Source organism: Lutra lutra, chromosome 1 (genome assembly GCF_902655055.1).
Source record: "Lutra lutra chromosome 1, mLutLut1.2, whole genome shotgun sequence".
In the NCBI taxonomy this organism is placed as follows: Eukaryota; Metazoa; Chordata; class Mammalia; order Carnivora; family Mustelidae; genus Lutra; species Lutra lutra.
The window spans coordinates 170,460,425-170,486,757 of NC_062278.1; the positions used below are offsets into that span (position 1 = coordinate 170,460,425).

The following is a 26,333-nucleotide window of genomic DNA, read 5'->3' on the forward strand; positions in this document are numbered from 1 at the left end:
GTCAGGGTACAGAAGGCAATCATGTATGCTTCCTTGGAGAGAACAGGCCATCCCTCTGGAGGCAGGGGGATGACTCACATGGCCTGTGCTGGGTTCTCTTAACCTTCAAAGACTATGACTGGAGGCTCCAAAAGGGATGTTTTATATTTTCCTTAGGTAGCAATGATCCCCCAAAACATGTTTCCTCAAGGCCACAGAGAGAAGGTCCTGGGACTCTTTGGCATTGGGAGATCATTAAGCTAATGGAGTCAGGGGCCAGTATGGTGCATCTGGCCATGAAATGTGCACTACTTGAGTAGGAATGGGCCACCCCTGGTGATATCTCCCAGGCTGAAATGGACAGAGCCCCCAGTAGGATCACCTTGGGATACAGTGCTATGTCAGATATGGAAGCCATGGTATTGCCATGCAATTACCAGCTAACCCCAAGTTGTCTACAAGCGGGTCAAATGGCCTCAGCTGCCTTGAGCATGAGGAGGGAGCATTTCACCTGCAAGTAACAGGACATATAAGGAAGTACTAAAGTAGTAAATGCCTGGTAGTGGAAGCTCCCCAGGTTGATTCAGTAAGATCCAGTGCCATCTCATTGTGTCAGCCTCATGGCTGCAAAATGGCTGCCATTGCTTCAGGCCTTACTTCCTCACAGGAAAGCATCCAAAGATAAGAAGAAGAGGGCAAGGAAGAAGGGCTCTCCTTGTATCTCTGTCTTTGTACTGGGGAAAGAAACCTTTTCTGGGACCCCTCCAGCAGAAGTCTTAAAGAATGGGTCAGAAGATACCCTTTGCTGGGAGGGAGTGTGGGAAAGTGAATGTCAGTCATAGAAATGTCTTGCTATGTCTTGACAGCATGGAGAAGGTGAGGAGAAGGGTTATTGGATGGACAACAACTGGGCTACCCTGCCACAACTGTAGAACGAAGTCCGGACTGAGAATCTCATGGAGCTGCTGGCAGATGCCCAAGAATACATATTGTTTAAGCTTTGTTCCTTAGGGTTGTTTTCCATAAAATGCTAGAATATTAAAGGTTTAGTTAATCAGCCTCCTGTCAGGTTTCCAGTTTTCTTGCCCACCCAGTGGCCCCTATGAAGAGCCTGTGGTTCCATGTTGTGTCCTCATTTCATTACATTTCCCCATCCCCATGTCTTACCCTCAGGATAGAAGGCATTTGATTTGAACAAATTCATGCTGAAGTGTTAAGGCTAATAGGTCTCAGTCTTGGTCCATGTCTATGAACAAACAAAGCTTGTTGACCTCAAAGAGTAAATCATCAGTCAGTACTAGGTTTCCAGAGTGTGGGATTTGGAAAAGAAAAATATATTGCTTCTGGGGAGAAGTAGCAAATATGGGATGGAGGGAATCCTATCCTATGTTATTTCATCATTGCACAGCAGGAATATTTAGGACGCAGGAGTAGAGTAGAAGTAGCATTTATGAAGCATACAGCTATGTTAATTCATTTAATTCTTACAGTGGCCCAGTAAGATAGTGATTAAAATCCCTGTTTTCTAGATGAGGAGAGAGAGACTGAGGGAGGTTATGTCATTCCACCAAGTTCACATAGCTGGGAAGTGGTAGAGAGAGGGTTCCAGCATCAGGCCCATATTGTTCAGGATCCCTGGTCCTACCCAGTTCCTGCATATCCTTGCCTTTTATCATCTTCATTTCAGGGGGCCCTGACTCAGCCCGGGCCTCCAAGGGCCCAGTCAGAAATCACACAAAGACATTACTACCTGCATTTAAATTCCCTTATTTTCTCCAGAAGCTCACAGCTCCCAGTGGGGTCAGGCCTCATGGCAGGGCTGTGCCCTCCAGCCAGCCAGTATGGGGAGGAGGAGAACAGGAGATCTAATCAGGGAGCAGAGGTGAATAATGGGTCTACAGGGCCTCACTGTCCTGGGCTGTCACAGCACAAGGGCCCAGTGACATTGGGGGACCAAGCCACAACCTCAATGTCCTAGACTTTGCAGGGCCTTGTCACCTGAGCCAGCTGCAGGGGGCCTGGCAGAACATCTACATTAGATGCAAAAAGAGGATTAGGAGAGAGGAAGGGACCTGTCAATGCCCAGTGTCCCTGTGTGGCAGGGCCAGAGCTCAAGCCAGGCCCTCCTGACTCATTCAGTTCTCATTCCAGTTTATCATAGTCTCAGAGTATTTCATTAGAGATTTATGAAGCACCTGCCATGGGCCAGGCCCTGGTAACCAGGGTGAGAGCGAGGCAAGGTCCCTGTTCCCACTGGGCCTCCAAACAACAACAGCTAATGTGGAGGGATACTCTTGAAACCAGTGAACATTAGTGTTTGAAGGGCCCACAGAGAATATTGACCTAACCCAGAAGTGGCAAACCTCAAATGTCCCCAAGGCCAGGCAGATGCCATGCTGTGCGAGGTGGGGCTAACAGTGGGGAGTGGTGAGACTTCGGACCCACTAAGGAAAAAGTCACATTCAGTCCCACCCAGTGATTCACTTGTAGGAGTGTGGGATCCTGGAGCCAGGTATTTGTATTTTTAAGAAAATCTAGAAATCTGCACTTTTATATATAATTTTTCAAATTTTTAAGGCTCTCTTCAAGCCAAACAAAAAAAAATCATCTGCCGGTTGAAATCTGTCCAAGGCTGCTGCCCACAGCTCATGGGGCACAGTGAGAGAAAGGATTTTCCTGTGATCACACAGCAAGGAAGTGGCTGAGCCAGGCCTCAAACCTGAGTCTCCTGATCCAAGCAGGGGACCTCATAGGCCTACTTCACATCAACTTCGAAGTCCATTTTCTCTTCCGGATGTGGGATGATATTTTAGTTTGGGGCACAGAGAAATATGGCCCTCCTGAAACGTTTCCTATAAGAAACATGCTGGGAAATTGATAGCATGTCTTCTGAAGAGTGGTCTGCAATTTTAATCCTGAAGCTATGTCTGACAAGGAGCTATTTCTGCTCCTTGTTGCTCAGACTGCAGTGGACCCGGTGCTTCCCCCTTTAAGAGAGGCAGAGCACATGGTTCATGGTGTATGGAGCTGTGGGTTCTCTTCTGGGCTGCCAGGCCCTGTACCAGCTTGGGAGTGGGAGTGGGGTCTGTCCCACTATGTCTACAGCAGCCTTTTGGCAAAGACCCTCTCTCCCAAAGCCTGGACCTCCAGGAGCCCATCCCAGTTAACTTGGAGCTTGGGTACCACTGATTCACCTGGAGTCAGAGTGACTAACAGCGCAGGCCTTATTGCTGGATGGAGCAATAAGGATTCAGATGGATCTGAATCCTGGCTCTGCCGCTTACCAGCTCTGTGACCTGAGGCAAGTCACTTCACCTGCCTGAGCTTCAGAAGTCCTCATCTGTAAGTTGTAGTACAACTTGGTTCCTATCTGAGGTTCCTATAGGTAGGAAAGTTGGAATTGCCACTTGGTTATTAATAGTAGTGTTAAATACAACAAATCAACATGTAACTCAACTGAATGAAGAAACAGAAAATTCTGGGTAACAACAAATTTGGCGAATGCTTTTCCTTTCTGATTTATGCCTAGGTTAAGTTTTTGCATTTTTAACAAGTATTTATATATAGCATTTACTAAATGGCAAACTCTGTGCTAAGCACTATACAAATATTGACTCATTTAATCCTTCCAACCACTCTCTGAGGCAGATACTATTTTCCAACTTAACAGGTGAGGAAACTGAGGCACAGAGTAAGTGATTCGCACCAGGATATGCACCTGAGCCATGGCAAGGCCGGGCTGCCAAACCAATCCATGTGGCCAAGGAGTCGGGCGTATCACTCCTTACCCCTCCTTTTCAGCTTTATTCCTTCTGAAACATTTTCCCATGTAGAGTTGAGCAGCTTAAAGGAAAGAAGTATCCTTTCTCTACCCAAGGACACAGTCGAGAGACTGTGTCATTGAGAGACAAAAGGCATGGAATCAAATCCCCACTCTGTCTCCTGCTTAGTTGTGTGATGCTGGCAAGTAATTCCCCCCTCCCGTGGGTCTCACTGTCCTCATCTCTGAACTGGGCTACTGTCACCACCTACCTCTCAATTAGAGGGAAGTGAAATCAGCCATGGATGTGAAAGTGCTTTCTAGAGTCTTAAATGCACTATTCGGGGCTTGAGGGAGTTAAATAGTCAGGTATATAAAGCTGGTTTTCACTAAAAAGTGTCCAGCACCTGTGTGTTGCCTCTGTTGTCTATGAAGATCCAGGAGATTCACGGTGAAGCCAGCAAGCAATCAGCAGCCCCCACCCACCCCCGCCACGGCAAGTGGTCATCCCATCCTGTCCCACCCCGGCCCTGCCTGGATGCTTTGTCCAGGATTCAGGTGGGTTTTACAATCAGACGCTAAGTGGCACAGCCCTCCCTCAAAGCACAGCATCGATACCCATGTGGGTCGTAAGAGGATTTCTGCCTTTCGTTGCTTGGCAATATTTTGTTTAAATGAACTATGCCAGGGATTAATATAGTTTGTGAGTTTAACTGCTTACTTGGCAGGAAGGGGAAAATGAACAGAGTTTGAAGAAATCTGGTGTGAAAACGGTTTTTAGAATGCGGGTGTGCAGATGACGCTTAAGGGTGTGGGATGTGGAGCTGGACTCCGGAGGAAATGCCCCTGGTTTTCATCCCCACTGGCTACTTCCCAGCTGTGGGACCCTTTGCCTGCCCCCATCTCCTCTGACAATAGCAGCCCCTCCCATGGGGTGAGGAGCAAGAAGCCGCCTGCGGCAAGACTGCCCGATGCCCAGCAGGCAGCTCTAGCTCCGAGAAGAGAGTCCACGCCCTGAGCACGCTCTGAACCCCATGCTCCAGCACCCAAAGGGGGGGCACATAGCACATAGGGGCCTCCAATGAAAATGTGTCCTGTCAACCAATGAATGGTATATAGAGCCAATTGTCATTCTTCACAGATTCCGTGTTATTTATTCACCTACTTAGTGAAATTTATTTGTAACCCTCAAATCAATACTCAGGGTTCTCTTGCGGTCATTTGAAGATAGCTGCAGAGCAGGGAAAATTTTTCAGGGCGCAAGTTCCTAGCTGAGGCTGAACAATGTGTCACTCCGCCTTCTGGTTGCAGCTCTTGTATGGGAACAACTGGGCTTTTTTGTGGTCTACTTGGTGCCAGGTTTTTCACGTTTTTGCACTTTTTGTTGGTGATGTGGCTGTTGAAAAGGGCCCCCGAGTACAGAGCTGAAGTGCTGGCTAGTGTTTCTAAGCCCAGAAGGCTGTGGTGTGTCTTGTGGAGAAAATGCACGTGTGGGAAGATGTTCATTCAGGCATGAGGTACGGTGCCGTTGTTCGTGAATTTAATGTTAACAAATCTGCGGTAGATATTAAATAAGGCGTCTTTATACAGAAACACTCATAAAACGAAGTTCTTCACTGATCAGCTGATGAAAATACTGTGAAGTGAGGCTCTTGGGAACCTCACCCTACACTTTCCCTGGGAGCAGTGGTTGACTATTCACTAACTCGGTGTTTGTGGAGACTTTATAGGACATAACTACTGCTAATAATGAGAATCTACTAGACAGCAGTGGTTACTGGGTGTCTTATCGTTTTTGTTCTTGGAAAGAGAGGAAAGAAGTTGGGGTTTGGAGTTCACCCATCTTGAGAGTGGTTTTGAGGATCAAATTAGATAAGGCTCTGAAAGATGGTTGAAAACTGTAAAGTCTGTGTGTGGGCATTGTAAATGGTATCACTTTATCTATTGCATGGACCAGAGTTGTCCTGTACCAAGGCCTCTGTGGAGGGCCTGCCTTGGTCCATGGGGCTGAGATTGAGTTTCAGTGTCTTGAGAGACCAACCACATTAAAAGGAGACAGGGGAAGTCTTAGTAGACCTCATAGACACACTCCCCTGCATGTTAATTATTTGCCAGATCTTGGATGAAAGCTGTTCTCAGCTGCTATCCACACTTTGGTCACCACCCAGTCTGGGACACCATTGTCTCTTGCCTGGACAGTGGCGTGACTGCCTCACTATTGTCAGCCTCCCCTCTGGGTTTCCTGTATCCATTCTCTACGTTGCAGTGACTGATTCCCTCACTCCTCAACTTTATGCCCTTTAATGGCTTCCCATTTTCCCCAGGAAAAAAACGAAGGCCCTGCTATGGCTCATGAGTCTGGATGCTCAGGGCCCTGTCCTTGCTTTCAGCTTTATCTGATAACACACTGCCCCGTGCTTTGTGCTCCAGCCACACTGGCTTCCTCTCTGATCTTTGATCACACTGCACCCTTTCTGCTACATGGCCTTTGCACTTGCTAAAACTCTCTCCCTGTCCCATTACTCCCCCACCTCCAAAACCTATACCAGCTCATAGCCTGTGTGTCCTTCAGGTCTCAGCTCCAGTCACTTCCCTGACAACCCCAGAATAAAGTGGTCTCCATGACATAGGTACCCCCCATTACATTTTCCCCTTCACAGAACATGTATCGCTAATGTTTCACATTTACTTGAATGACCATTTGATAAATGATCATCTCCCAGACTTTAAACTCTACAAGGTCAGACATCAGGGCTGCCTTGGCTCCCTACTGAGTCCCCAGAGCATAGGAGAGGATTGGCATATTGTAGATGTTCAATAAACTTAGTAAATGAGCAAACAGCTAAATCCTACTGGTCAAGATCTAAGATCTACTGGACAAGGCATCCCTTGCAGCTCACAGATTAGAAGGACTATGAGCTAACATCTGTGGAGCCTAACCATGTACATGGATGAGCTCTAATTTTCACAACCATCTGACAAAGTGGAGAGCTAGCTAATATGTCCCCATATTGAAAGAAAATTATGACAAGGCACAGAGAGATGGGAGAAGTGGCTGAAGGATGCATAGCTAAGGAGCACCTGGGTGGCTCAGTCGGTTAAGTGTCTGCCTTCGGCTCAGGTCATAATCTCTGGGTCCTGGGATCAAGCTCTAGGTCAGACTCTCTGCTCAGTGGGGAGTCTACTTCTCCACCTCCCTCTTGCCTTCCACCCCGCTCATGCTCTGTCTCTATCTCCCTCTCCCTCAAATAAATAAAACAAAATCTTTAAAAAAAAAAAAAGGTGCATAGCTAAGAAGGGTCAAGGGTAGGATTTGCACCCAGGCCTGGCAGATCTGTGCTCTGAGCCTCCCACGTTAGCCCTTCCTTTGTCTTCTCACCTTTGGATCACCCTCACCCTGCACATGACAGTTGTATATGTGAAGGGATCCATCATTTAGGGGACTGAGGACTTGACTTCATGTTACCAGCCTTTCTGATGTTTTCTCCTTTGAATACACTAGTTTCAAAAACAGAGCAAGATGGAATATACTGGTTTCAAAGGCATTGTGGAATCTGTTTTAAGGGACTCCTTGATTGTCTGTCCACCTTTAGCACAACACTTTGCAGAAAGGTACTCACCTCTTAAGGAAGCCAAATCCAACTGATGGATGCAGTGCCTGCTGGCAGCATTGGACTTGGGGATGTTTTGGCCTCGTAGTTCCCCAGGGGGTACCTAGGATGCTGAGATAGTGGGACTCATTGGATTCACTTTACACATGGGGATACATAGGCCCAGGATAGGGAGGGAATTCACCCAAGATCAGAGAATGAGTTTGAAAAGCTGAGGCTCTGACCTCTCTGGTTATTAGTGCTCATCTTTGCCTTGAGGTCAAGATGCCAGGAAAATGTTCTTTCTCTACCAATTTATCATGGTATCTGAAATTTCACCATTAATTCTTTCATCTTAGAGAAATTTTTGCTAGTTCTCTAAGAGAATGAAAACACCCTTGGATGGGTTGAAGAAAGAAGGGATACCCTAAGTCATTGGCCACATAATTTATTCATTCACGTCTTCATCCATCCACCTATCTGCCTGTCTCTCCATCTGTATTTCCATCTTTCCACTTACCTGACTCCACCCATCTGTCCATCCGTCCATCCATCCACCCATCCATCCATCCAACCCATCCCTTTCTCTTTCCATCTATATCTCCATGTACCCACTTATCTGTCTTTCCCCTCACCCATTCACCCACCTGCCCCTTTTACCAGAGTCCCATTGAACACCAGTTCTGTGACCATTGAACACTAGTTTATTCCATGGAATAAAAAGAAGAAGAGTCTCAGTTCTGGTCTCTGCAGAACCCCCGGTACCCTAGAGACAGCAGATCTGTAAAGCCACATTTCTTCTGCACTGTGAGGGCTACACTCAGGAAGTATTGATAGCTTGGTTTCAAAAAGAAGAGATAACTAGGCAGAAAGAATCTGGAGACCCTGACCCTGAGTGCATCACCCCAGCTCTTGCTGTTCATTGGCTCTGTGTCCTTGGGCAAGGCTCCTCCCATCTGGACTCAGCCTACCCATAGGTGGTATGAGCAAGTTGAACTCGATGAATGTTTCCCAGACTCAGTCATTCATATACCTCCCTTCACACCTATAGATGAGATAACCTGTACTGAAAAGTACTTAATGTTTTTATTCAAATGAGCTCTTTTTTAAAACCAAAATACATTTTAGAATGAAGCCTTATTGCTACCATAAATGGAAAAAAATGGTAACAGCTCTCATAAATAGAAAGTAACCATAAAAATACTTGAAAAAGGAAAGCAAACTGCTAATGTTGTTAAATTCTGCATAGACCTTGCTTCTCAGTGAAGGAGGCCAGATCTCCTTGGTTGATAGAGAACTTAGCAAGCTCTGGAGAGCTGTTCAACGTAAGCTAGGACACAGCAGAGACTCTCCCCTTAGAGTAGCCACTCCTTGGGGAGAAGCGTCCTTGCAGTCTGCTTCAATATCACAGGATGGTGGAGTTGAGTAGGGGCCACTCCTGCCCCCAAGCAGGAAACCCTGCTTTGGAAGCATCAAGCCAGGTGCTGTCCTGGCCACTCTCTTCTCAGCCCTCCCCATGTGCCCTGGGCCTGGCCTCTCCTGAGAACTCATACCTCCCCCACAAGCCTCCCAGGAGTCAAAGGTCAGGAAGCCATGTAACTCAAACCCAGTGGTATCTGCTTCAAATCCTGACTGAGGAGGGAAACCAATATGGAAATCTGAAGCTGTCCCATCCCAGAGCTTGGCGGGAGTCAGTTGCTGCCTGTCACTCAGAAAGGGCTCTGACCCATTCTAATCTTACCTTCCGCCACCAGACTCCTCCACCACATCTCCACCACCCCTCATCCTGAACCTAGGGTCCCCAAAGCCCCTGACAGTGTAGAGTCCCCAGCCCATGGCCATTCTGAATTTCCCTGTAGCATTAACAGGTATGATCAGAAAACAGTGTCTCTCACTCATGCCAAGGCCTAAAGTGACCAACTAAGTCTTCACACCCTTGGAAGGTGGGTGGAGACAGAAAACCCAGGTTTGGGTTGTGTTGTGCTCTGATGTCTCCCCACATGTCCTTACCTCTGAATTTCTGGATGCTGCTGAGCCTTCTCCAGCATTACTGAAATCAGGGGTATTATTTACTGGAAAAAAAAATGTTCCATTTTTGATTCAGATTTCAGAAGGATATTTGAAATCTTAAAGCTGCTGCCAGCTCTGTTGAGGGACACAGAAAAGCCCACTTTCTCATGTGGCCTTGGCTCCAGCCTGGTGCCATGGCAGAGAAGGGTCATCTTTGCACCACCTAGCCCCCGCCCCCAGATGGGAAAGGCCACGCCAGAACCGCCCAGAAGGGGGAAAACACAGCACTGGGCATTGCCTTAGAAAGTGCTTTTTCTCTCTAGTTAATAGTTACGGTCTCTTAGGTGGGTCTCCCCTGCATGCCTGCCTTCCTTTCTCTCTCTCTTCCTTCCATCCTTCCATCCTTCCTTCCTTCTTTCTTTTTTTTCTTTCCTCTCCTTTTCTTTCCTCTCCTTTTCTTTTCTCTTTCTTTCTTTCTTTCTTTCTTTCTTTCTTTTTCTTCCTTTCCCTTCCCTTCTCCTTCCTTCCTTCCTTTCCTTTCTTTCCCTCCTCTCTTTCTTTCTTTCTTCCATTCCCTTCCCTTCTCCTTCCTTCCTTCCTTCCTTCTTTCCTTCCTTCCACCAGGGCTGGTGTTTGACTAACAAGCATAGTCAGGGGAGCCCTGTGGGTTGTTTATAGCTGGTGTCCCTCTTGCTAGCCCCCAGGGCCATATCATTTGTTCAATATTTTAACCATCACCTTGTATTCAAAAATATTTATTGAGCACACACTGTGTGCTTTAGGCCCTGCGTTTTTATCAAGCTCTGAGACATACCAGTGTCCAGATATGATTCCTCACTCAAAAGCTTATGGGAGACACATCTGTCATCACAGTGCAAGAAGTCTAGACACAGTGCCTGTCGTAGGAGTTAGAGAAGGGTGCTCTTATATCTTGGCCAGAAATGGAGCAGAGACATTTTGGAAAAGTGACTCAGGGTGAAATTCCACATTCCAGATTCTTATTGAGTCCCCAAATGCCAGTACACGTAGGTACCCCTGAGAGATCTTTCAGGCCAGCATTCCCAAAGTGAATGCTGAGGAATGCTAGTTTTGTGAGACGTTAATAGATATTACTCCAAAAAAGGTTCAAATAAAGTTAGTTTGGAAAATTCTGGGTTAAGCAAAACTACACTGGTTTCTGTGTTGCGGGACTTCATCAGAGCCTTCATGTGTTTACTGCTTTGTGGAATCTATAAGGAAGGTGAGGACTGTAGCATGAAACATGGTGCCCTGTTTTAGGGAGTCTCTCAAAAGACTAGTGCTCCAAAGCTCACTCTGGGGGACTCTGATCCCCTTATTCACAGACAAGGAAATAGGCCCAACAAGTAGCTGGCATGTGGCCAATATTTCACAGCGAGCCGGGGGCTGAGCTGGGACTAGAACCCAGGGCTCCTTCCATATAAGCAGGGCATGTGGTTTGGGCTTTGGGTGCTAGTGGCACATGAGAAGAGTAGGATCCACGTACACTGAAGCAATCCTGGAAAGATTATCCTGGAAAGATTACTAGACTAGGCAGGATATGAGCTAGAAAGTCCAGAACCCCTGGGGAGCTAATGACTTGTGACTTTATTGACTAAACAGAACTATCACTGAGAATCAGATAACACCATAATTGACGCCCAATTTGCATAGAGAGAAGTTCAGGCTGGGAAAGACTTCCCACTGGAGTTTGGTCCCTGAATTCACAAAGAGTGGAAGTCCTTGGAAGTGTATTTTCCAGGTACCTTCTTTCGAGAAGCCTCCCCTGGTTGCTACCCCCAGGGGTAGCAAAATGATCCCTCCCCCAAAATTCCCACTCCAGGTGTTTTGTAGAATCATTTTGCCCATATTCCAGTCTTTCTTGAAAGTTTTGGTTTAGCCAATGTGAGATCCTCACTAGTTTATAAAAGTTAGAGAGCAGAGCTGGTGGTTTATTCTTCCTTGCATGGTCAGAGTTTTTCAGAAACTCACTGTGTACTGGACATGGTGCTCAGTGTTTTCCCTGCATCCTTTCCATTTTACCTTCACCACTGCCCCTCCCCTGCAGTAGCTATTTCTATCCCCATCTTACGGAAGAAAAAACTGAGGCTTGGGATATTGAAGTGACTTGCTCAAGAAAATGGGCCAGTAAATGATGAAGCAGAAACTTGAATGTGTTTCCCTTTCCTGGTCACTTGTGAAATTGGGCTGACGGAGTCATAGATAATTCTACAGGCGTGTTGCTGTCTTAGGGCAGTGACCCGACAGTGACGGGTCTGTCCTGTCTCTGCAAGGCTGGGGTTGGAGCCCCCACAGAGCAGCCGTGTTTCAAGCTCAGCCCCTTCTCAGCTTGTTGACCGTAAGAGGATCCAGGGTGTGAAGTGGGGTCACCTGCAATTTAGAAGGGCAGGAGTCGTAGACTGACAGCTGGCATGGTCTTCAGGCTCCTATACCTACTACCCCTGTGTCCAGACTCACCCCAGGCCTTCTAGAGTCCTTGTCTCACTCCTCCTCATGTCAGTACAGAATTTTCCATGCTGAGGGGCTCCTGGTTTCCCCACCAATCACTCTCCATCTCAGTCATTCACTTTTATTTATGGACAGAAAAAACTTAGATACAGAGTTCATACCTGTTGTCAGTGTGGATGAAATTTTAACAGTGTTGACACCGAAGAACCATTCTCCCTGAGGTTCTGGTTTGGGCCAGGGGATGGGGTCGGTCTTCTTTCTTCTGTAATTAAAAATTCACCAGCAAGGACAGATTGCTCATCAATCTTTCATCTCAACAGTCTCTGTTGGAGAAGACGGGGGCACCACTGATGAGGCATGACTGGCTGCCTAGAGCTCCAGACCTTGCTACAATGTGCATGAGTTCGGGGCCTTGGGTGGGAAGCAGGTGGGTCCAGCTGAGCCTGGGGTGAAGCTCCTTGAACATCACCAGAAGGATACTGGGCATGACAGGTGGCCAGTCCTAAGCTTTCTGCCTCCTAAGACCTTAAGGCATTGGGGAGAGTCCAACAGAGGGTCAGAAAAGTGAATGTGTGGAACAAAATGGTCAGCAGGCATTGAAATAACAATGGTGCTAGTCGTAGCCATTTAAGATCCTAAAGTTGCTAAGAGTAGATCCCAAATGTTCTCACTTCAAAAAAGAAATGGCAGTTATAGGAAAGGATATCCAGATATACATGTTACTTACCCCATGGTGGCAATCATTCTGCAGCTTGTAAGTGTATCAAATCAACGTATTATAACCTACAAAATGTTATATGTCAATTATGTCTCAAGCTGGCAATACAAATCTGATACATCCTCCATGTTTTAGCCAAGTGTAAAGTTAATAGAAACTCTCCAGTTTAAAAAACAAAAACAACAACAACAACAAAAAAAAACAAGCAAAAACAAACAAAACCTTAATGGGATAATATGTGCGGGGACTTCAGCATAGGGCCAACCTGGAGAAAGCATCCTAGTCCCTGTTGCTAGTTATTTTAATTGTTGTCAATGTTGTTGCCTCTGTTCCAGAACTCACCTCCTGTGCTGGTTTAAGACACGTTACATAACTTCTCTGGGACTCAACTTCCTCATCTGTAGCATATGAATTCTAAACAGTAGCTGCCTCTGGTAGTTGGGGCGAGGAGTAAATGAACTGGGTATCCCTCAGTGTTGTAAAATCACTATTGAGCAAACCCAGGCTGACATCAGTCTCCTGGCCTGGCCAAGCCCTGGGGTATTCCAGGCCAAGGGGAAGGGATAGCTTGGTGGGCGAACAAAACACTGGCTCTGCCCCTTTGTGGCTGTTTGGCCTGTGCAACCCCACCTGTCTCTTGGACTCAGTTTCTCCATCTGTACAAAGCAGGTGCCAGAGCAGGTGATCTCCTGGTTCAGTTCTGGTTCTGGCTTCTGTGAAATCCTGCACATGGCTGCTTCTTGTCAGGCTCAAGTTTTTCCCGAAAGATCTTTAGGGAGGGGTGTTCTCAGGTGGCTACTTCATCTCCATGACTATTCTGTGTCAGCCTCATGCTTGTGGGTTCCCTGCAGCTCTGCTCCTGGATCTCTGTGAACTCTGGGCTGGCTGTGTTTCCAGGAAGGGGGCAGTCTGGCTCCATAGTGAGAGGAATTTGAAGGGTGTTCAGTGGAAGAGAACAGGCAGAGGTGGCAAGAGGACCTCAGGGTGCAGGCCGGGTTCCAGGTTCTGGGGAGGTGGGGTGGCCAAGCAGGGCTCAGTTCAGGTGAGCGGAACAGAGAGATGCCAGCTAATAGTCATTAGGGTGGCACTGAGCCCCTGACACTTGGTAGGACCTGGTTAGCCTTGGCTCGGGGCCTGAAGGATGTGCATCCTGAGGATGAACAGGGTACAGAAAGGCAGGGCCATTGTGCTGGACATCTGCCATTTGCCCCTTGAGACAACTCTCCACCCTCTTGCCACTGCCCTGTGCCCTAGGCGATGACCTATAGTCATCAGTGCACTTCCTCCCCTCTCTGGCTTCCTGTTGGCTGTGACCAATGGGGAGCTCTAGCAGGATATAAAGTGAGGGGGGCAGGGTTAGGGTATTTCGTCTCCAGCTGTCTCCTTCAGGATCACCGTGGGGTGGCTGCAGTCCTTGATCCCAGGTGACAACTCCTGTCAAAAATGTTCTCTGTGCCTGGGTCTAGAAACCATCCCCACTTCCCATGCCCTAGGGGTGGTGGGAGCAGAATCCCCACGTCTGCTCCCCCCCAGGGAAACTGTGCCACTCTTGCCCACTTCCGTGAAGAGGTCCTTTATGAAGCCTTCAGGATCCTGCCTGATTCAGCTACCCCAGAGTTGCAGAGCAAGGGTACAGGAAAGGAATTCAGGATAGGAGGAAGTAGGGCCCCCATCAAAACCATTTCTGGAATCTGATTCCCATCATCTTACCCTTGATTATTCTCAGAGACCAACCTGGCATTCTCCCTCTGGACTTCTGGCTCATGTGTTTAGAACAGGAGAAGGGAAGGGAGGGGAGGCAGCTACAGCCAATTTGAAAGGGAAGCACACCTGGGCAGTGCAGGTCCTGGCTGGCAGCAGACCCCCAGCAGGGACGGCACCATTAAGCACTCACGGGGGCCAGATAGGCTGGGATTAGGGAGCATTTGTGGGCCCGAGCAGGCAGCTGACGTGGCTCCAGCGCATTGCCAGCCTGCTGGCCTGTGGCCCAGAGGTACAGCTGTCCCCAGAGGAGTCAGAAAGCCGGACTTGTGCATGAAATCCCTCAGTTTCTAAATACTGGGATCAGTTAAAATATTAAATTTTAAACAACCAGATCTGAATCTGGCCACTGGTTTGTGACCTGGAAAATACAAGCCTCTCTGACCTTTCTGATCTCGGTCTTGTTTGCTTGTAGGCTTACCACACCCGGAGTGCAGACTGAGAGCAGCCCAAAAGATAGGTGAGTGTGAGAGCCAAAACCCCGGGTTCACCTGGGGGGACTCAGAGACCCACTCACACCTGGGCACATACTTCAGCACCATTACTGGACCTGGTTTAGCAACGTCTGGTTTGCTCACCATGTGTCTTACCACCTCCACTCTCCCCACCCCTATTGCACGTCTGCCCCAGCTCTTCCTAATCCTCTTCCGAGCACCAGAGCTCTGAGCAGTGGCTCCCCAAAAACCGGTGGCTAGCAGCGGAGGGGAAGGGAACCAGAAGCAGAGCTGAAGCTGCAATTTGGGCCTATTTCCTAAATGTGACTTCCCCCTGTCCCAGTACCGCACAGGGCTTGCGTGTGACCTCTGTATCTCGGTGTGATATTCTGCCAAAATGCAGGTGTGCCTGGATTAGTACATGGTCTTTTGCCATAAAGAGTAATATTCATGAGTGGGTTACAGGACTATCATATCAGTCCTTCATACATTAGTATCTTTTAATGCCATCTGATTACTTTTTGATTACTGTCTTGCTGGGGTCAGCCACACTGAGGGGTTTTTTGATTTGGGAATTGAGAAGGAGGAGCCCTGCATAGACGCTGGGGCAGCCTGGGTAGGACCTGGGGCAACAAGGGTCTGGGGGCCTGCCAAGGACATTTCTGGTAGCTTAGTGACTATTTGTGCGGAGCTGGCTCTGGGAGAGCCATCTTTGGCCCCTGTGCTGGGAGGGTGAGTCCTCTGGATACCATGGATACTACCATGATATCCCTGGGAAAGCATGCCCTCAACTCCAGACCATCTGTTTACAAACAAACATATGGAGACAGAGCCCCTTGCTTGAGGGACTATCTGGGAGTTCTCTGGGACAAGCCAGCTTGATTCCCTGCCAGTGTCCTGGGGCCTTTACTTCCCCAGCAACCTGGGAGAAATCATCCTTCCTCTGGGTGGCTGTGTGTGGAGCTGGCTTTACTCCTGGATGGAATCAGCAGTTGCCCCAGGGTATGATCCGATAGAGTGTGATCGGTAGAGCCCTCCCCACCCAACATCCCCTCCTGCCCACCTGTCACACTGCCCAAATCACCATCTGTGTCACTCGTTGGGAAAGGATGAGGAAGCTTTGGAAGCTTCCACCAAAATGTCAACTGAAGGTTAGTAGTGGTTATTTCCAAATTGCAAGATTATATGCAATTTGAATTTCCTGTGTTTTCCGTTTTATGTGTCAAGCACATGATACTTTGATGTTCTCCCCATCGCCACCCCCGAATGCTATCCGGGGTAGTCTAGTGACCCACAGTTTCTTGTGTTCACTGTAGAAATTATCTTACCAGATTAGCTCTAGCCAGTAGCTGGGCCTCGGGAAATTGGGACGTGGGACAGATACATTTTGACGGAGAGGCAAAAGGTGATGTTGGGAAAGGATTGAGGAGCTGTCAGAGGTGAGCATGGCCTCCTCCTCTTATTCTGCTGCAGTGGTAAGCTAGCGAGCCAAATCATGATATTTTTTAAAAAAATAAGGTGGACTTGGTTTGTTCCCTCAATTAAAGCCCCACCTTCTTCCCTTTCCTTGCTAAGAAAGCAGGATCTCACTTGAAGGGCAAGTGCATTGAGGCAGGGACGGACGTCACTCTCTTGCATTGACTTTGGCCAGACAACCTAGGTTTTCTTTATTCTTTCTTTCTTTTTTTCTTTTTTTTAAAGATGTCTAAAATTACAACACAGACTCTAGGGAGCTTTTAATATGTGTGGTCAGAAATTGATAAATTCCCTAAAGTGGCATAACTGACTAGAGAGTTTTAAGAATTTTTTAAAAAGTTTCCTCTTTCAGAAGTAAGTAACCAGTAATTCCACTTCTGGGAAATTTGCCCTGAGGAAATAGCCCAAGATGAGTACAAAGATTTATCTACAAGGATGTTTATCATAGCATTATTTACGTTTGTTAAAAAAGAAGAAAACAGGGTGAGTATCCAGCAGCTGGGGGTTGGAGGAGCCCATTTTGGCACATGCAAATGGTGGAGGATTCTGGGCAACCACTGAATACAGTTTGAGATGAATTTTTAATAATCTAGGGAAAATGGTCGTACTTCAGTGGTAAGTGAAAAGACAATTTCCCAAATTCTTCCTGACTACATTTAAAAAAAAAAGGTGGGGTAGATAGAAACAAGTAAGCAAGGTAGAGAGCAGAGAGAGAAAGAAGATTGGAGAAACAGATACCAAAGTGCCAGGGGGTGGGGGGCAGTGGGGGTAATAGGCGACCTATTTTCTGCTTTTTGCTTTTCTGCATTTCTAATTTCCCACAGCGGAATGTTCCCTATTTCTCAAAGAGCAGTTACAATTAAGAAAAAATTCTCTACCCCTCACCCCGTGTGTGTGTGTGTGTGTGTGTGTGTGTGTGTGTGTGTGTGTGTGTGTGTGTACATTTTGCGAGTCTGCTGTACAGGAAAGATTGTTATATTGTTACTTTTTATTCTGAAGCATTCTTTTCCTTAAAACATTTTTTAAAACCAAAACCAAGGTCAGTGCCACACAGTGTTCTTCCATCCCTTGAACGTGGGTCTGAGAGAGCTGGTTTTGGGGGCTGTATTAGTTTATTAAAACAGGCATAACAAAATACCCCAGACAGGATGGCTTAGACGATGGATGTCAATTGTCTCACAGTTGTGGAGGCCGGAAGTCTGAGATCAAGGTGTTAGCAGGTTTGGTTTCTTTTGTCTCTGTCCTTGGCTAGAAGGCTGCCTCCTCCCTGTGTCCTCATACAGTCAGCCATACCTCTGTCTGTGCTGTCTGTGTCCTAATCTCTCCTTTTTTTTTTTGTTAAGGTGAATTTAGTTGTTTGTTTTTTTATAAACCTATAATGTACTATTTGTTTCAGGGGTACAGGTCTGTGATTCATCAGTCTTACACACACATAATGCTTACCACAACACTTACCCTGCCCAATGTCCATCACCCAGCCACCGCATCCCACCCATCCCCCTCCACTCCAACAACGCTCAAGTTTGTTTCCTGAGATTGAGTCTCTTATGGTTTCTCTTTCTCTCTGGTTTTGTCTTATTTCATTTTTTCCTTCTCTTCCTCTATGATCCTCTCTCTTATTTCTCAAATTCCACATATCAGTGAGATCATATGATAATTGTCTTTCTCTGACTGATGTTTTTCACTTAGCATAATACCCTCTGGTTCCATCCATGTCATTGCAAATGGCAAGATCTTATTTTTTCAATGGCTGAGTGATATTCCATTGCACACACAAACATCTTCTTTATCCATTCATCTGTAGATGAGCATCTGGGCTCTTTCCATAGCTTGGCTGTTGTGGACATTGCTGCTATAAACTTGAGGGTGCAGGTGCCCCTTCATATCACTGCATTTGTATCTTTGGGGTAAATACCCAGTAGTGTGATTGCTGCACCATAAAGTAGCTCTATTTTCAACTTTTTGAGGAAACTCCATACTGTTTTCCCAATCTCCCCTTCTTAAAAGGATACCAGTCTATTGGAGTAGGACCTTGCCCTAAAGACCTCATTTACCATAATTACCTCTTCCGAGACACTCTCTCCAAACTCTCTCATGTTCTGAGATCCTGAGTGTTAGGACTGCAACATGAATTGGGGAGGGGGGGTCCACACTTTAGCCTATAACAGGGACAGTCTCTTCCCAGTGACCGTGGCCAGTATTTTGCAGAGCACAGAGCTTGAAGCTCGAGTGGGAGCAGGGATATTGATGGAGAAGACATTGTCCCTGCCTTTAGGAGGTCCTCAGGGAGGCATGATGCAGACACTGAATGCAAGCCCCTCACTTCTCCAGCAAGATCCAGCAGCAATGGTAGGACCGTTCCTGGTTATGTCCAGCCACCACAGATTGGCTGCTCAAGGTCAAGGCAAAAGAAAGAGTTGAACATACAAAAAGATAATTTTATTAGGAAACTTTCAAGCACATCTACCATAGTGAGAATCAGCAAGTGAGCTATGAACAATCAAATCATTCAGATGGACTTCTGGACACTAAAACTCTAAGAATCAACTCAAAGGTGAAACTGATTTATCAAATCAATGGTGGAGAAAAGGAATAGGTGGGCAAGTTGGGTGTGGAAGGTTGTGGGTGTTGAGTTTAGTAGACACAATGATTATTAGATTGGAGAGTAGTGTGAAAGCTGGGGAGAGGCTGAGGTAGGCATCCGATGGCAGGCACCTTAGATTTAAGTGGAAGGTAGTAGGGAGCTACAGCAGGCTCTGGAGCAAAGGTGGAGCAGAATGAGAACAGAAGTTAAGAGAGACTGCAACAGAAAATCTAGTTAGGCAGTCTTTGCTGAAGTGCTGGGATGAGGGTCTCATGTAAGTTCTGGAAGCAGAGCTGCAGAGGAAGACTTGGGAAGATGTTTGTACTACTTCATTTTTCTGGGCCTTTTTCCATGCCCTTCTCTCTGTTTCATCTCCAGCATGGCAAGCTCTTAAGCATTGCATTCATGGAACCCCTCTATGCTGAAGCTTATATTAACCTCCAGACAGAGACTTCTTCTTGGGCTTAGCTGCCCATTAGAGCACTGACATAGCCTGTCATGGGGATCTGTACCTCTCCCTGTTCATTGCCAAGCTTCACTGGGTTAAGAATTGGGTGCTCAGCGAGTGTGGGTGGGGTAAGATTGATGACAGAGTCAATGATTGGACGTAAGCTGCATAAGTAGTTGGAGCTTAAGAGATTCAAAAATGATTCCAAGATGAGTCTGTAAAATTTTACAAATTATCAAGTTCCTATCATGAGTGTGGCACTGGTGAGAGAAGAGTGACTTGGTCCCCACCCTCATGGAGCTTACAGCCTAAAGTGGGTAACAAAATAGTAATGATAACATGATGAATGCTGTGAAGCCCCCAGTCTGCTAGGAGAGCCTGAGGGTGGGGGAGGGGTGGCAGAATCAAGGTGGGCTTCTTGGAGTAGGTGCTTATTTGAGGTGAAAATTGGAGGATTTATGAGGATGCAAATGTCTGAGCAGGTCATAGAAGTTAGGTGATGGACCAAGATGAAGGTGAGGTAAAGGGAAGCCCAAATAAGGAGAAAAGAGATTCCTGCAAAGGCATCACCTATGCAGAGATCCTGCGGTGAGGGAGAAGCTTTAGAAACGCAGAAGCCAAGCATGCCTAGAACATAGAGACCAAGGGGGCTACTGGTGAGATGAGAGGTGAAGGTCAGAAGACAGCATCATAAGGCCACCATTGTCAAAGAGTTTTGGACTGTACTCTAAGAACATCAGGAATTCACCAGAGGCTTTTAGTCAGGGAGCAATGTGAACAGAACTGTGTTTTTAAAAGACTGCTCTGGCTGGAGCTATGCTGAGTATGGATAGCTAGGAGCAGGAGGGGGATCAGTGGGAGGCTGATGCAGCTGTCCAGGCAAGAAAACAGTGGTCACCTTGCCTCAATGGTGGCTGTGGATGATGAGAAGTAGATAGAAGTAGATGAGAAGTAGATAGAAGAGAATGACTCTCAAGATGTGGACAAGAAGAGAGAGCAAGGATGACTCCAGGCGTGGATTTAAGCAAGGGCAGAGAGGACATTTGCAGAGATATTTGGGGGTGCTTTTGCCACACTGTCACCCCACACTGAGCTCCAGTAGTCCAACTGCCGGTCCTTCAATACAGGTTGTCACTCACAGCGACACCAGCATATAGGCCAGCAGTTGATGGCAGGACCTCAAAGACCAGAGAGGAGAAGGGGCTGCCTGCCCTAGGCCCAGAGGCCAAACTGGGACCTAGGACTGTGCCCAGCATCCTGGAGTTGTTGGGGGAGAATGGTTGATTAAGAAAATCTGACCCACAAAGCAGAAAAACTGGGTTTAGCATTTTCCTCTGACTCAGCAAAATTTCTTCTCTCAGCACCTTTTATAGGAGACTGAAAATCCACAATTATTCCTAGATATCCCCTCAGTATTGATTCTTTATTCCTTGTCCAAAAGTCCTGGGACTTCCTTCCCTGATTGATGTTAACACTGGAGTAAAACTAACTTATATTGGAGCAGCCTTCTCCCATCTGCCTCTCAGGGGACCCTCATGGTGATGCTGGAACACAGGCCAGGAGGTATTAGTATTCTTCCCATTCCACAGATAACAAAACTGAGACTCAGGGAGAGGATGCCACTTGCCCAAAGTCACACAACTCAGAAATGGGAGAGACAGAACCAAAACCCAAATTAGGAGAGTCTGCCTTCAGTGCATTTTTCTCAATTATGTTTTTTGTCTTTAGTCTCATGATAACTTTTGAAATAAATGACCTGGCACATTTTGCTTTTAGAGCATCTGTTTGTTGCCTGCTAATAAAACCTTCATTTTTTCCTTTTGCTCAAACTGTTTGAACTGTACAACCCTGTTGTAATTCCTTCCACATCTATGTAAATAAATCCTTGTAAGAGCCAGCTGCAAAGCAAAAGATTTGGAGACAGCAGATCATCAGTGTGAGAACTTTTCCAGCAGCTGGCCAGCAAGTGGTCGGCGGTGAGGTCCGGGAGGCTGGTGAGGGGCTAGATCATGAGGACTTTGCCTTAATTCCAGGTGGGATGGGGCATGTGAGATTTTGAGGAGGGGACTCAGGGGAGGGGCACTGACTTGCACATGAATAGAAAGCCCTTGGTTGCTTTGCAGAGGGGAGACTGCATGGCATAGGGGTGGAACCGGGAGACTGGAGTATTTCAGGTGAGAGATGGTGGTGGCCATGGAAGTGGGGAGAAGTGGCCCCATTCTGAATGGATGCCTCCTGGGGTGTGTTTTGACATCAGTTTTGGTGCTGAAATTTAACTCTGATCCTAACCACTCAGAGTTAGCACAGACCCCACAAGTTAAAGGACACAGTTCCCAACAAGATTGCCCTAGCTTCAGATGCCAACCACAAGTGGGGTCCTCAAGCTAACACACTTCTGATGGGCTGGCTATAAATTTGGGGGTTCCTGTAGCCCTCTCTGGCTGGAAAATTCACTAGGATGACTCACAGAACTCAGGAAAGCACTCTACTTGCATTTACAGTTTTATTATAAAGGCTATAGATCAGGACCACCCAAATAAAGGACACATAGGCAAGATCTTGCAGGGTCCCACCAAAGACCTGTCTGCTCTCCTGGCACATTGATTGTTGACCGACCAGGAAGCCTCACTGAGCTCCAGTGTTGAGAGCTTTTACTGGGATTTCATTACGTTGGCATGATTGGCTGATTGCTTAGCCACATGACTAAAGTCAGTCTCCATCCTCCCTCCCCTGGCTCAGAGCCCCAATCTTCTAATGACAGCTAATGATCTTTCTGGTGACTAGCACCCATCCTGGTTCAGCCTATTAGCAGAAACTCAGATGTAGTCCCAGGGGCTCATGAACAACAAAAGACACCCCCATCACTAAGGAAATTTTAAGGATTTACAGTCTCCCTTCTAGGAACCAGAGACAAAATTCAGTCATAGTCTTTATTATAAACAGGGTAGATGCTATTGCCCTTTACTGAGACTAGCCGAAGACTAGAGGCCGGGGTGTGGGCTGGGCTAGTAGGTCTGGTTGGGGAAATGAAGGGTAATGTTTTGGACATATTGACTTTGAGATGTTCATTAGACATCCAAGTGTGGAGTTGGCAGTTGGATCTGAGTTTGGAGCTAAGGGAAAGATCAGTATGTAAATCATATTTGAAGCCTCAGGATTAAATGAGATAACTCAAGGAGTGAGTATAGTTGGGGAGAAAAGAGCAGAGCTCTGTGTTTGGAACAGTTACAGCTGGGGGCATGGTGGGGTGGGATGTTGGGGGTAGTGCTCACAAAGGAGGCAGAGGATGAGTGGTCTGAGAGGCAGGAGAGCCCTGGGTTTCCAGGCAGGTGTTTCACAAGGAGGAGAGAAAAAGTCAGTGCTAAACACAGCAAGTCAAGGAAGAGGAGGACCAAGAAAAGGCCATGGGACTTGGCAAGATGGGGGCTGCAATGACCTTGAGCTGAGTGGCTTCAGAGGAGGGGAGGTGACAGTAGGTGCCTGGTGGGGCATGGTGGGGGGAAGTAAGGTGGGAATGGTTAGTGAGGAAGTACAGACAGAGGGCAGCCCCCACCAACCACCCAGGGACTGCAGGGCCTGTAGGGGTTATGATGGGAGCTGTCACCGCACAGCTGGCAGCCAGAGGGAGTGGTCCAATGCCAGCTATGTCCCTACTTCAGGATTATCTGGCAACTCAGAGTGTGGCTGGAGAGAAGACATAGGAGTGACTACCCACACTGTACAACAGAGAAAGAAAAGTGGAATGTGGCATGGCAGAGGTGTAGAGCCAAGAGAAATCACTGCTGATGGGGGGCGATCAGGACAGGTAAGCATAACAACAACAAGGCATTTTTGTGGGGGGGTCTGCCCTCATGTGCCTGGGGACCTGCTGACCCCTTGAATTGTGTTCTTGAATTTAATTCTCACAGTACTGGTATTGTCCTCATTTTACAGACAAGGAAACTGAGGTGTATAGGGGATGAGTCACTTATCCAAGGTCACAGTCTTGGAAATTGCCAGAGATAGAAGTTAAGGCAGACTGTAAAAGATTTTTACAGGTAAAGGTAAAAAGGGAACAGCGGGATAGGCTTAAATGAGAACACAGAGACAAAAAAAGTCTCATTGAGTTGGGGATGGGGGGTACTGGCAGACTCATTTGGAACAAGAATGGGACAGGTCCTAAGTCCTGTCTAAGTCACTCAAGAAAGGGACCCAGTCCTCTTGAATGCCATTCTGCTCAGGTCACTGGCAGTGTGGACTCCAACAGGCTCCTAACCCCTCAGGCTGCCTTCTTCAGTAAGAGGAGGGTAATACGTCTCCACTGGGGTCAGGGCACGGGTGTGAGGGCTGGCAGGCTGAGTCAGGGAGAGCCTGGGAGGAGAAGGGGGTGGGGGCTGGCCTCCGGTGGTGTGTGGGGATCACCTGTGGGCCAGGAGACAGGTGTGGATCCCACACACCCCGGCCTGCCCCTCAGCCACCCTTCTCCACCCCCTACCATCCCTTCACCCGGGGCAGAAGCATGCCTCCACTGGCTGTTCTTATCACCCCTGGTCTGTAGAACAGGAGCAGCGGGTCCTGCCCACCCCTGCCAGAGCACACAGTCATGACGTAAAGCAGCATCTGTGGAGAAAGCACTTAGCAGAAATGCCCAGCAGAAAGTAGCATCATTTAGAAGTAGACAGGAGCCACCAATTTCAAGAGAAAGGCTGATAAAGTAAGGAGAAGGCTTTCTGAGGTGGGATTTGGCAGCTGTTTGATTCTGAAATGTCTCTGCTCTGTCGACGTAAGCCTATGAGCCCGTGGGTGCTCCTTTCCTACCTGTGAAATGGGCACATCCTGGCTGATTTGGACTGCATGCCACCTGCTGAGGACAGCACTGGGAGGCCAGCCTGGTGGGATGTGCTTCCAAAACATTTTGTGATCACAGAGGGAGCTTTCCACCTAGTCCCCTCAACAGTGTGCATGGCTCTGCCAGGCCTAACACAGACACTTGGCAGGGCCTCCCTGGGCCTCCCATGTCACAGAGGAATAGACTGAAACCCAGAGAGACCGGGCCAAGTTTCCCTCCAACCATTGTTGATATCTCCTCTCTAAATCTTTTTATACACCGTGGAAGTGGAGAGAGAGGAGGGAAAAAAGGAGGGAGGGGGGAAGAAATAAGAAAAAAGAGCAGATGGGGAAGGAATAAGACCCATAGCATTACGTGGCTTTAGGAGGATGGAGGCTCACCTTTGTGTTCAAGAAAAATATTAGGAATCCCAGTTCATTAGACACTTTGGAGTGGGAGAGAGGCCTAGAACATTCTTAATTTGGAACCTGTCAAGCTAGTCACTTTATCTGGACATCCATGACCCCACTATGTCACTTTCCTTGTATAGCCAGTGTGTTGGTGGTTTAGTCTCAGGTTGCATGGGGAGAAGCATCTAGAAGGGAAAAAACCCTTAATGATATGCCTTAGAGAATATAATGTGCCACCACACCCATGCACACATGATTTTGGAAGGGACTCGTAAATGTGGGCCAGGGGCCTGGATTTGGAAATGCCTGGGACCTAGGGGCAGGCAGTGAGTGAGGCTGGGGCATGCCTGGCCCCCTCCAGCTTCCACTGTCCCCACTGGGCAAGCTCAGGGCTAGTTCTTGAAAAGTGAGTGCCTATTCCACTCTCCCAGGGGGCTCCATGCTAACTTCCAGAAACCCTGGCTTGTGTGCCTTCTGGCCTGGTTCCTGGCTGTGGGTCATATTTCACAGTATTCTGGAACCTCTTTACCTCATTCTTGGTGTCTTCCATGAGTCCTCTAGAAGATCTGAAGGAGGGGACAATTAGAGAGCAAACATCCCATCCTGAGCAGCCACCGGGAACAGAATACTATGCCAGGAGCCTTGTGCACATTATTTAACCTGAGACTTGTACCACTTCTGGAAGGTGTGGGCCTCAGTCTCTGTTTCATGTGCAGGCAAACTGAGGCTCAGAGAGGTTCAGTAGTTTTCCCTGGATGCCCCAGCCAATAAGTGGAGGGAGTAGAGTGGGAAGCTAGGACCACAGGACCCCAAGCGTCCTGCTGCCCCCTGTACATCCCCACCCTGCCCTCCAGCCTGGGTCTCTGAGGATGGTGCTGACATTGATCCTGCCCTTGTCTCTGGACTGGCTTGGCTATTCTTTTCTCTTCCTCCCGTCCCAAAGGCCCACTCTCCTCAAATGCAGTTCATGTCAGACCCCACTTTGAGAACCCCTTGACTCAAATCCTGGAAAAGTCCTCAAGGTCCTGGAAATGCTCCTAATTTGGACCCCTCTGAGAATAAGCAAAAGGAGATGAGAGGCTCTAGGAGTCCCGAGGACAAAACTGATTGGTTAGGGCTTGAAGGAAGACTCATGCCCTTTGGTTTTGAAGAATGTAGTCATCAGACCTCCAATGCCAGTGCTTGGAATAGTGGGTCAGGAAAGATTAAAAAAAAAAAGGGTGGGGGTTAAGAGAGACATAAGAAGGAAAGAGGGGGTTGGGGAGAAGTAAAGGAACCAGGAATGGCTAGGGAGAGTAGACAGAGTCACAGGTTCTTGTGAACTGTCACGAGCCCAGTGGGAATATGAGGTGACTTCCCAAGCACTATGGTAGGGGTTGAACAAGAGGGAGCTTGGGTCATTGAGGAGTGACCCAGTGGCACAGGCCCCTTGGTGTCAGGTCACATGGCCCACTCCCCAGTGACTGAAGGCACTGCAGTGCCCCAGTGAGGTTCACCTCACCAGCCCCATGTCATCCAAAGATGCTGAAATCACCAATGAGGTCCACTGCACACTGTGAGTTTTGAACCCATTCCCATTAAAACAAAACCAGAAACCTGCTAGGTAAGAGAGTTAGATCTCACAGGGTTAACCTTCAGTTATTCAGAACCCACTGGGCCTCCCCTTCCCTCACACAGACCATCAGAGGGCCTTCCTCCACCCCGTCCACTGGCATTTCTGTAGTGGCAAATGGTTTGCTCTCTGGCCCCCACCAAGGGCCTTTTGTGAGAGGTTGTTCTTTAATTTTCCATTCCTTTTTATGCATACTTGCAAAGCTCCCAGCTCCAGCCAGGCGAGGAGGAGACTTGTAGTAGCAGGACTGATGATGTTGGGAGGCTCCTTGCAGCTGC

General features: G+C 47.7%; 1 protein-coding gene across 2 annotated transcripts in view; it reads left to right on the forward strand.

The window, feature by feature from the left end:
- Nucleotides 1-26,333, forward strand: part of ATP2B2 (ATPase plasma membrane Ca2+ transporting 2) — a 367,245-nt gene that overhangs the window by 68,812 nt on the left and 272,100 nt on the right. For both annotated transcript variants that reach the window (XM_047744719.1, XM_047744729.1), the window contains exon 2: nucleotides 14,700-14,744. The gene's annotated coding sequence lies outside the window, so the exon portion shown is untranslated. The remainder of the gene's footprint in view (nucleotides 1-14,699; nucleotides 14,745-26,333) is intronic.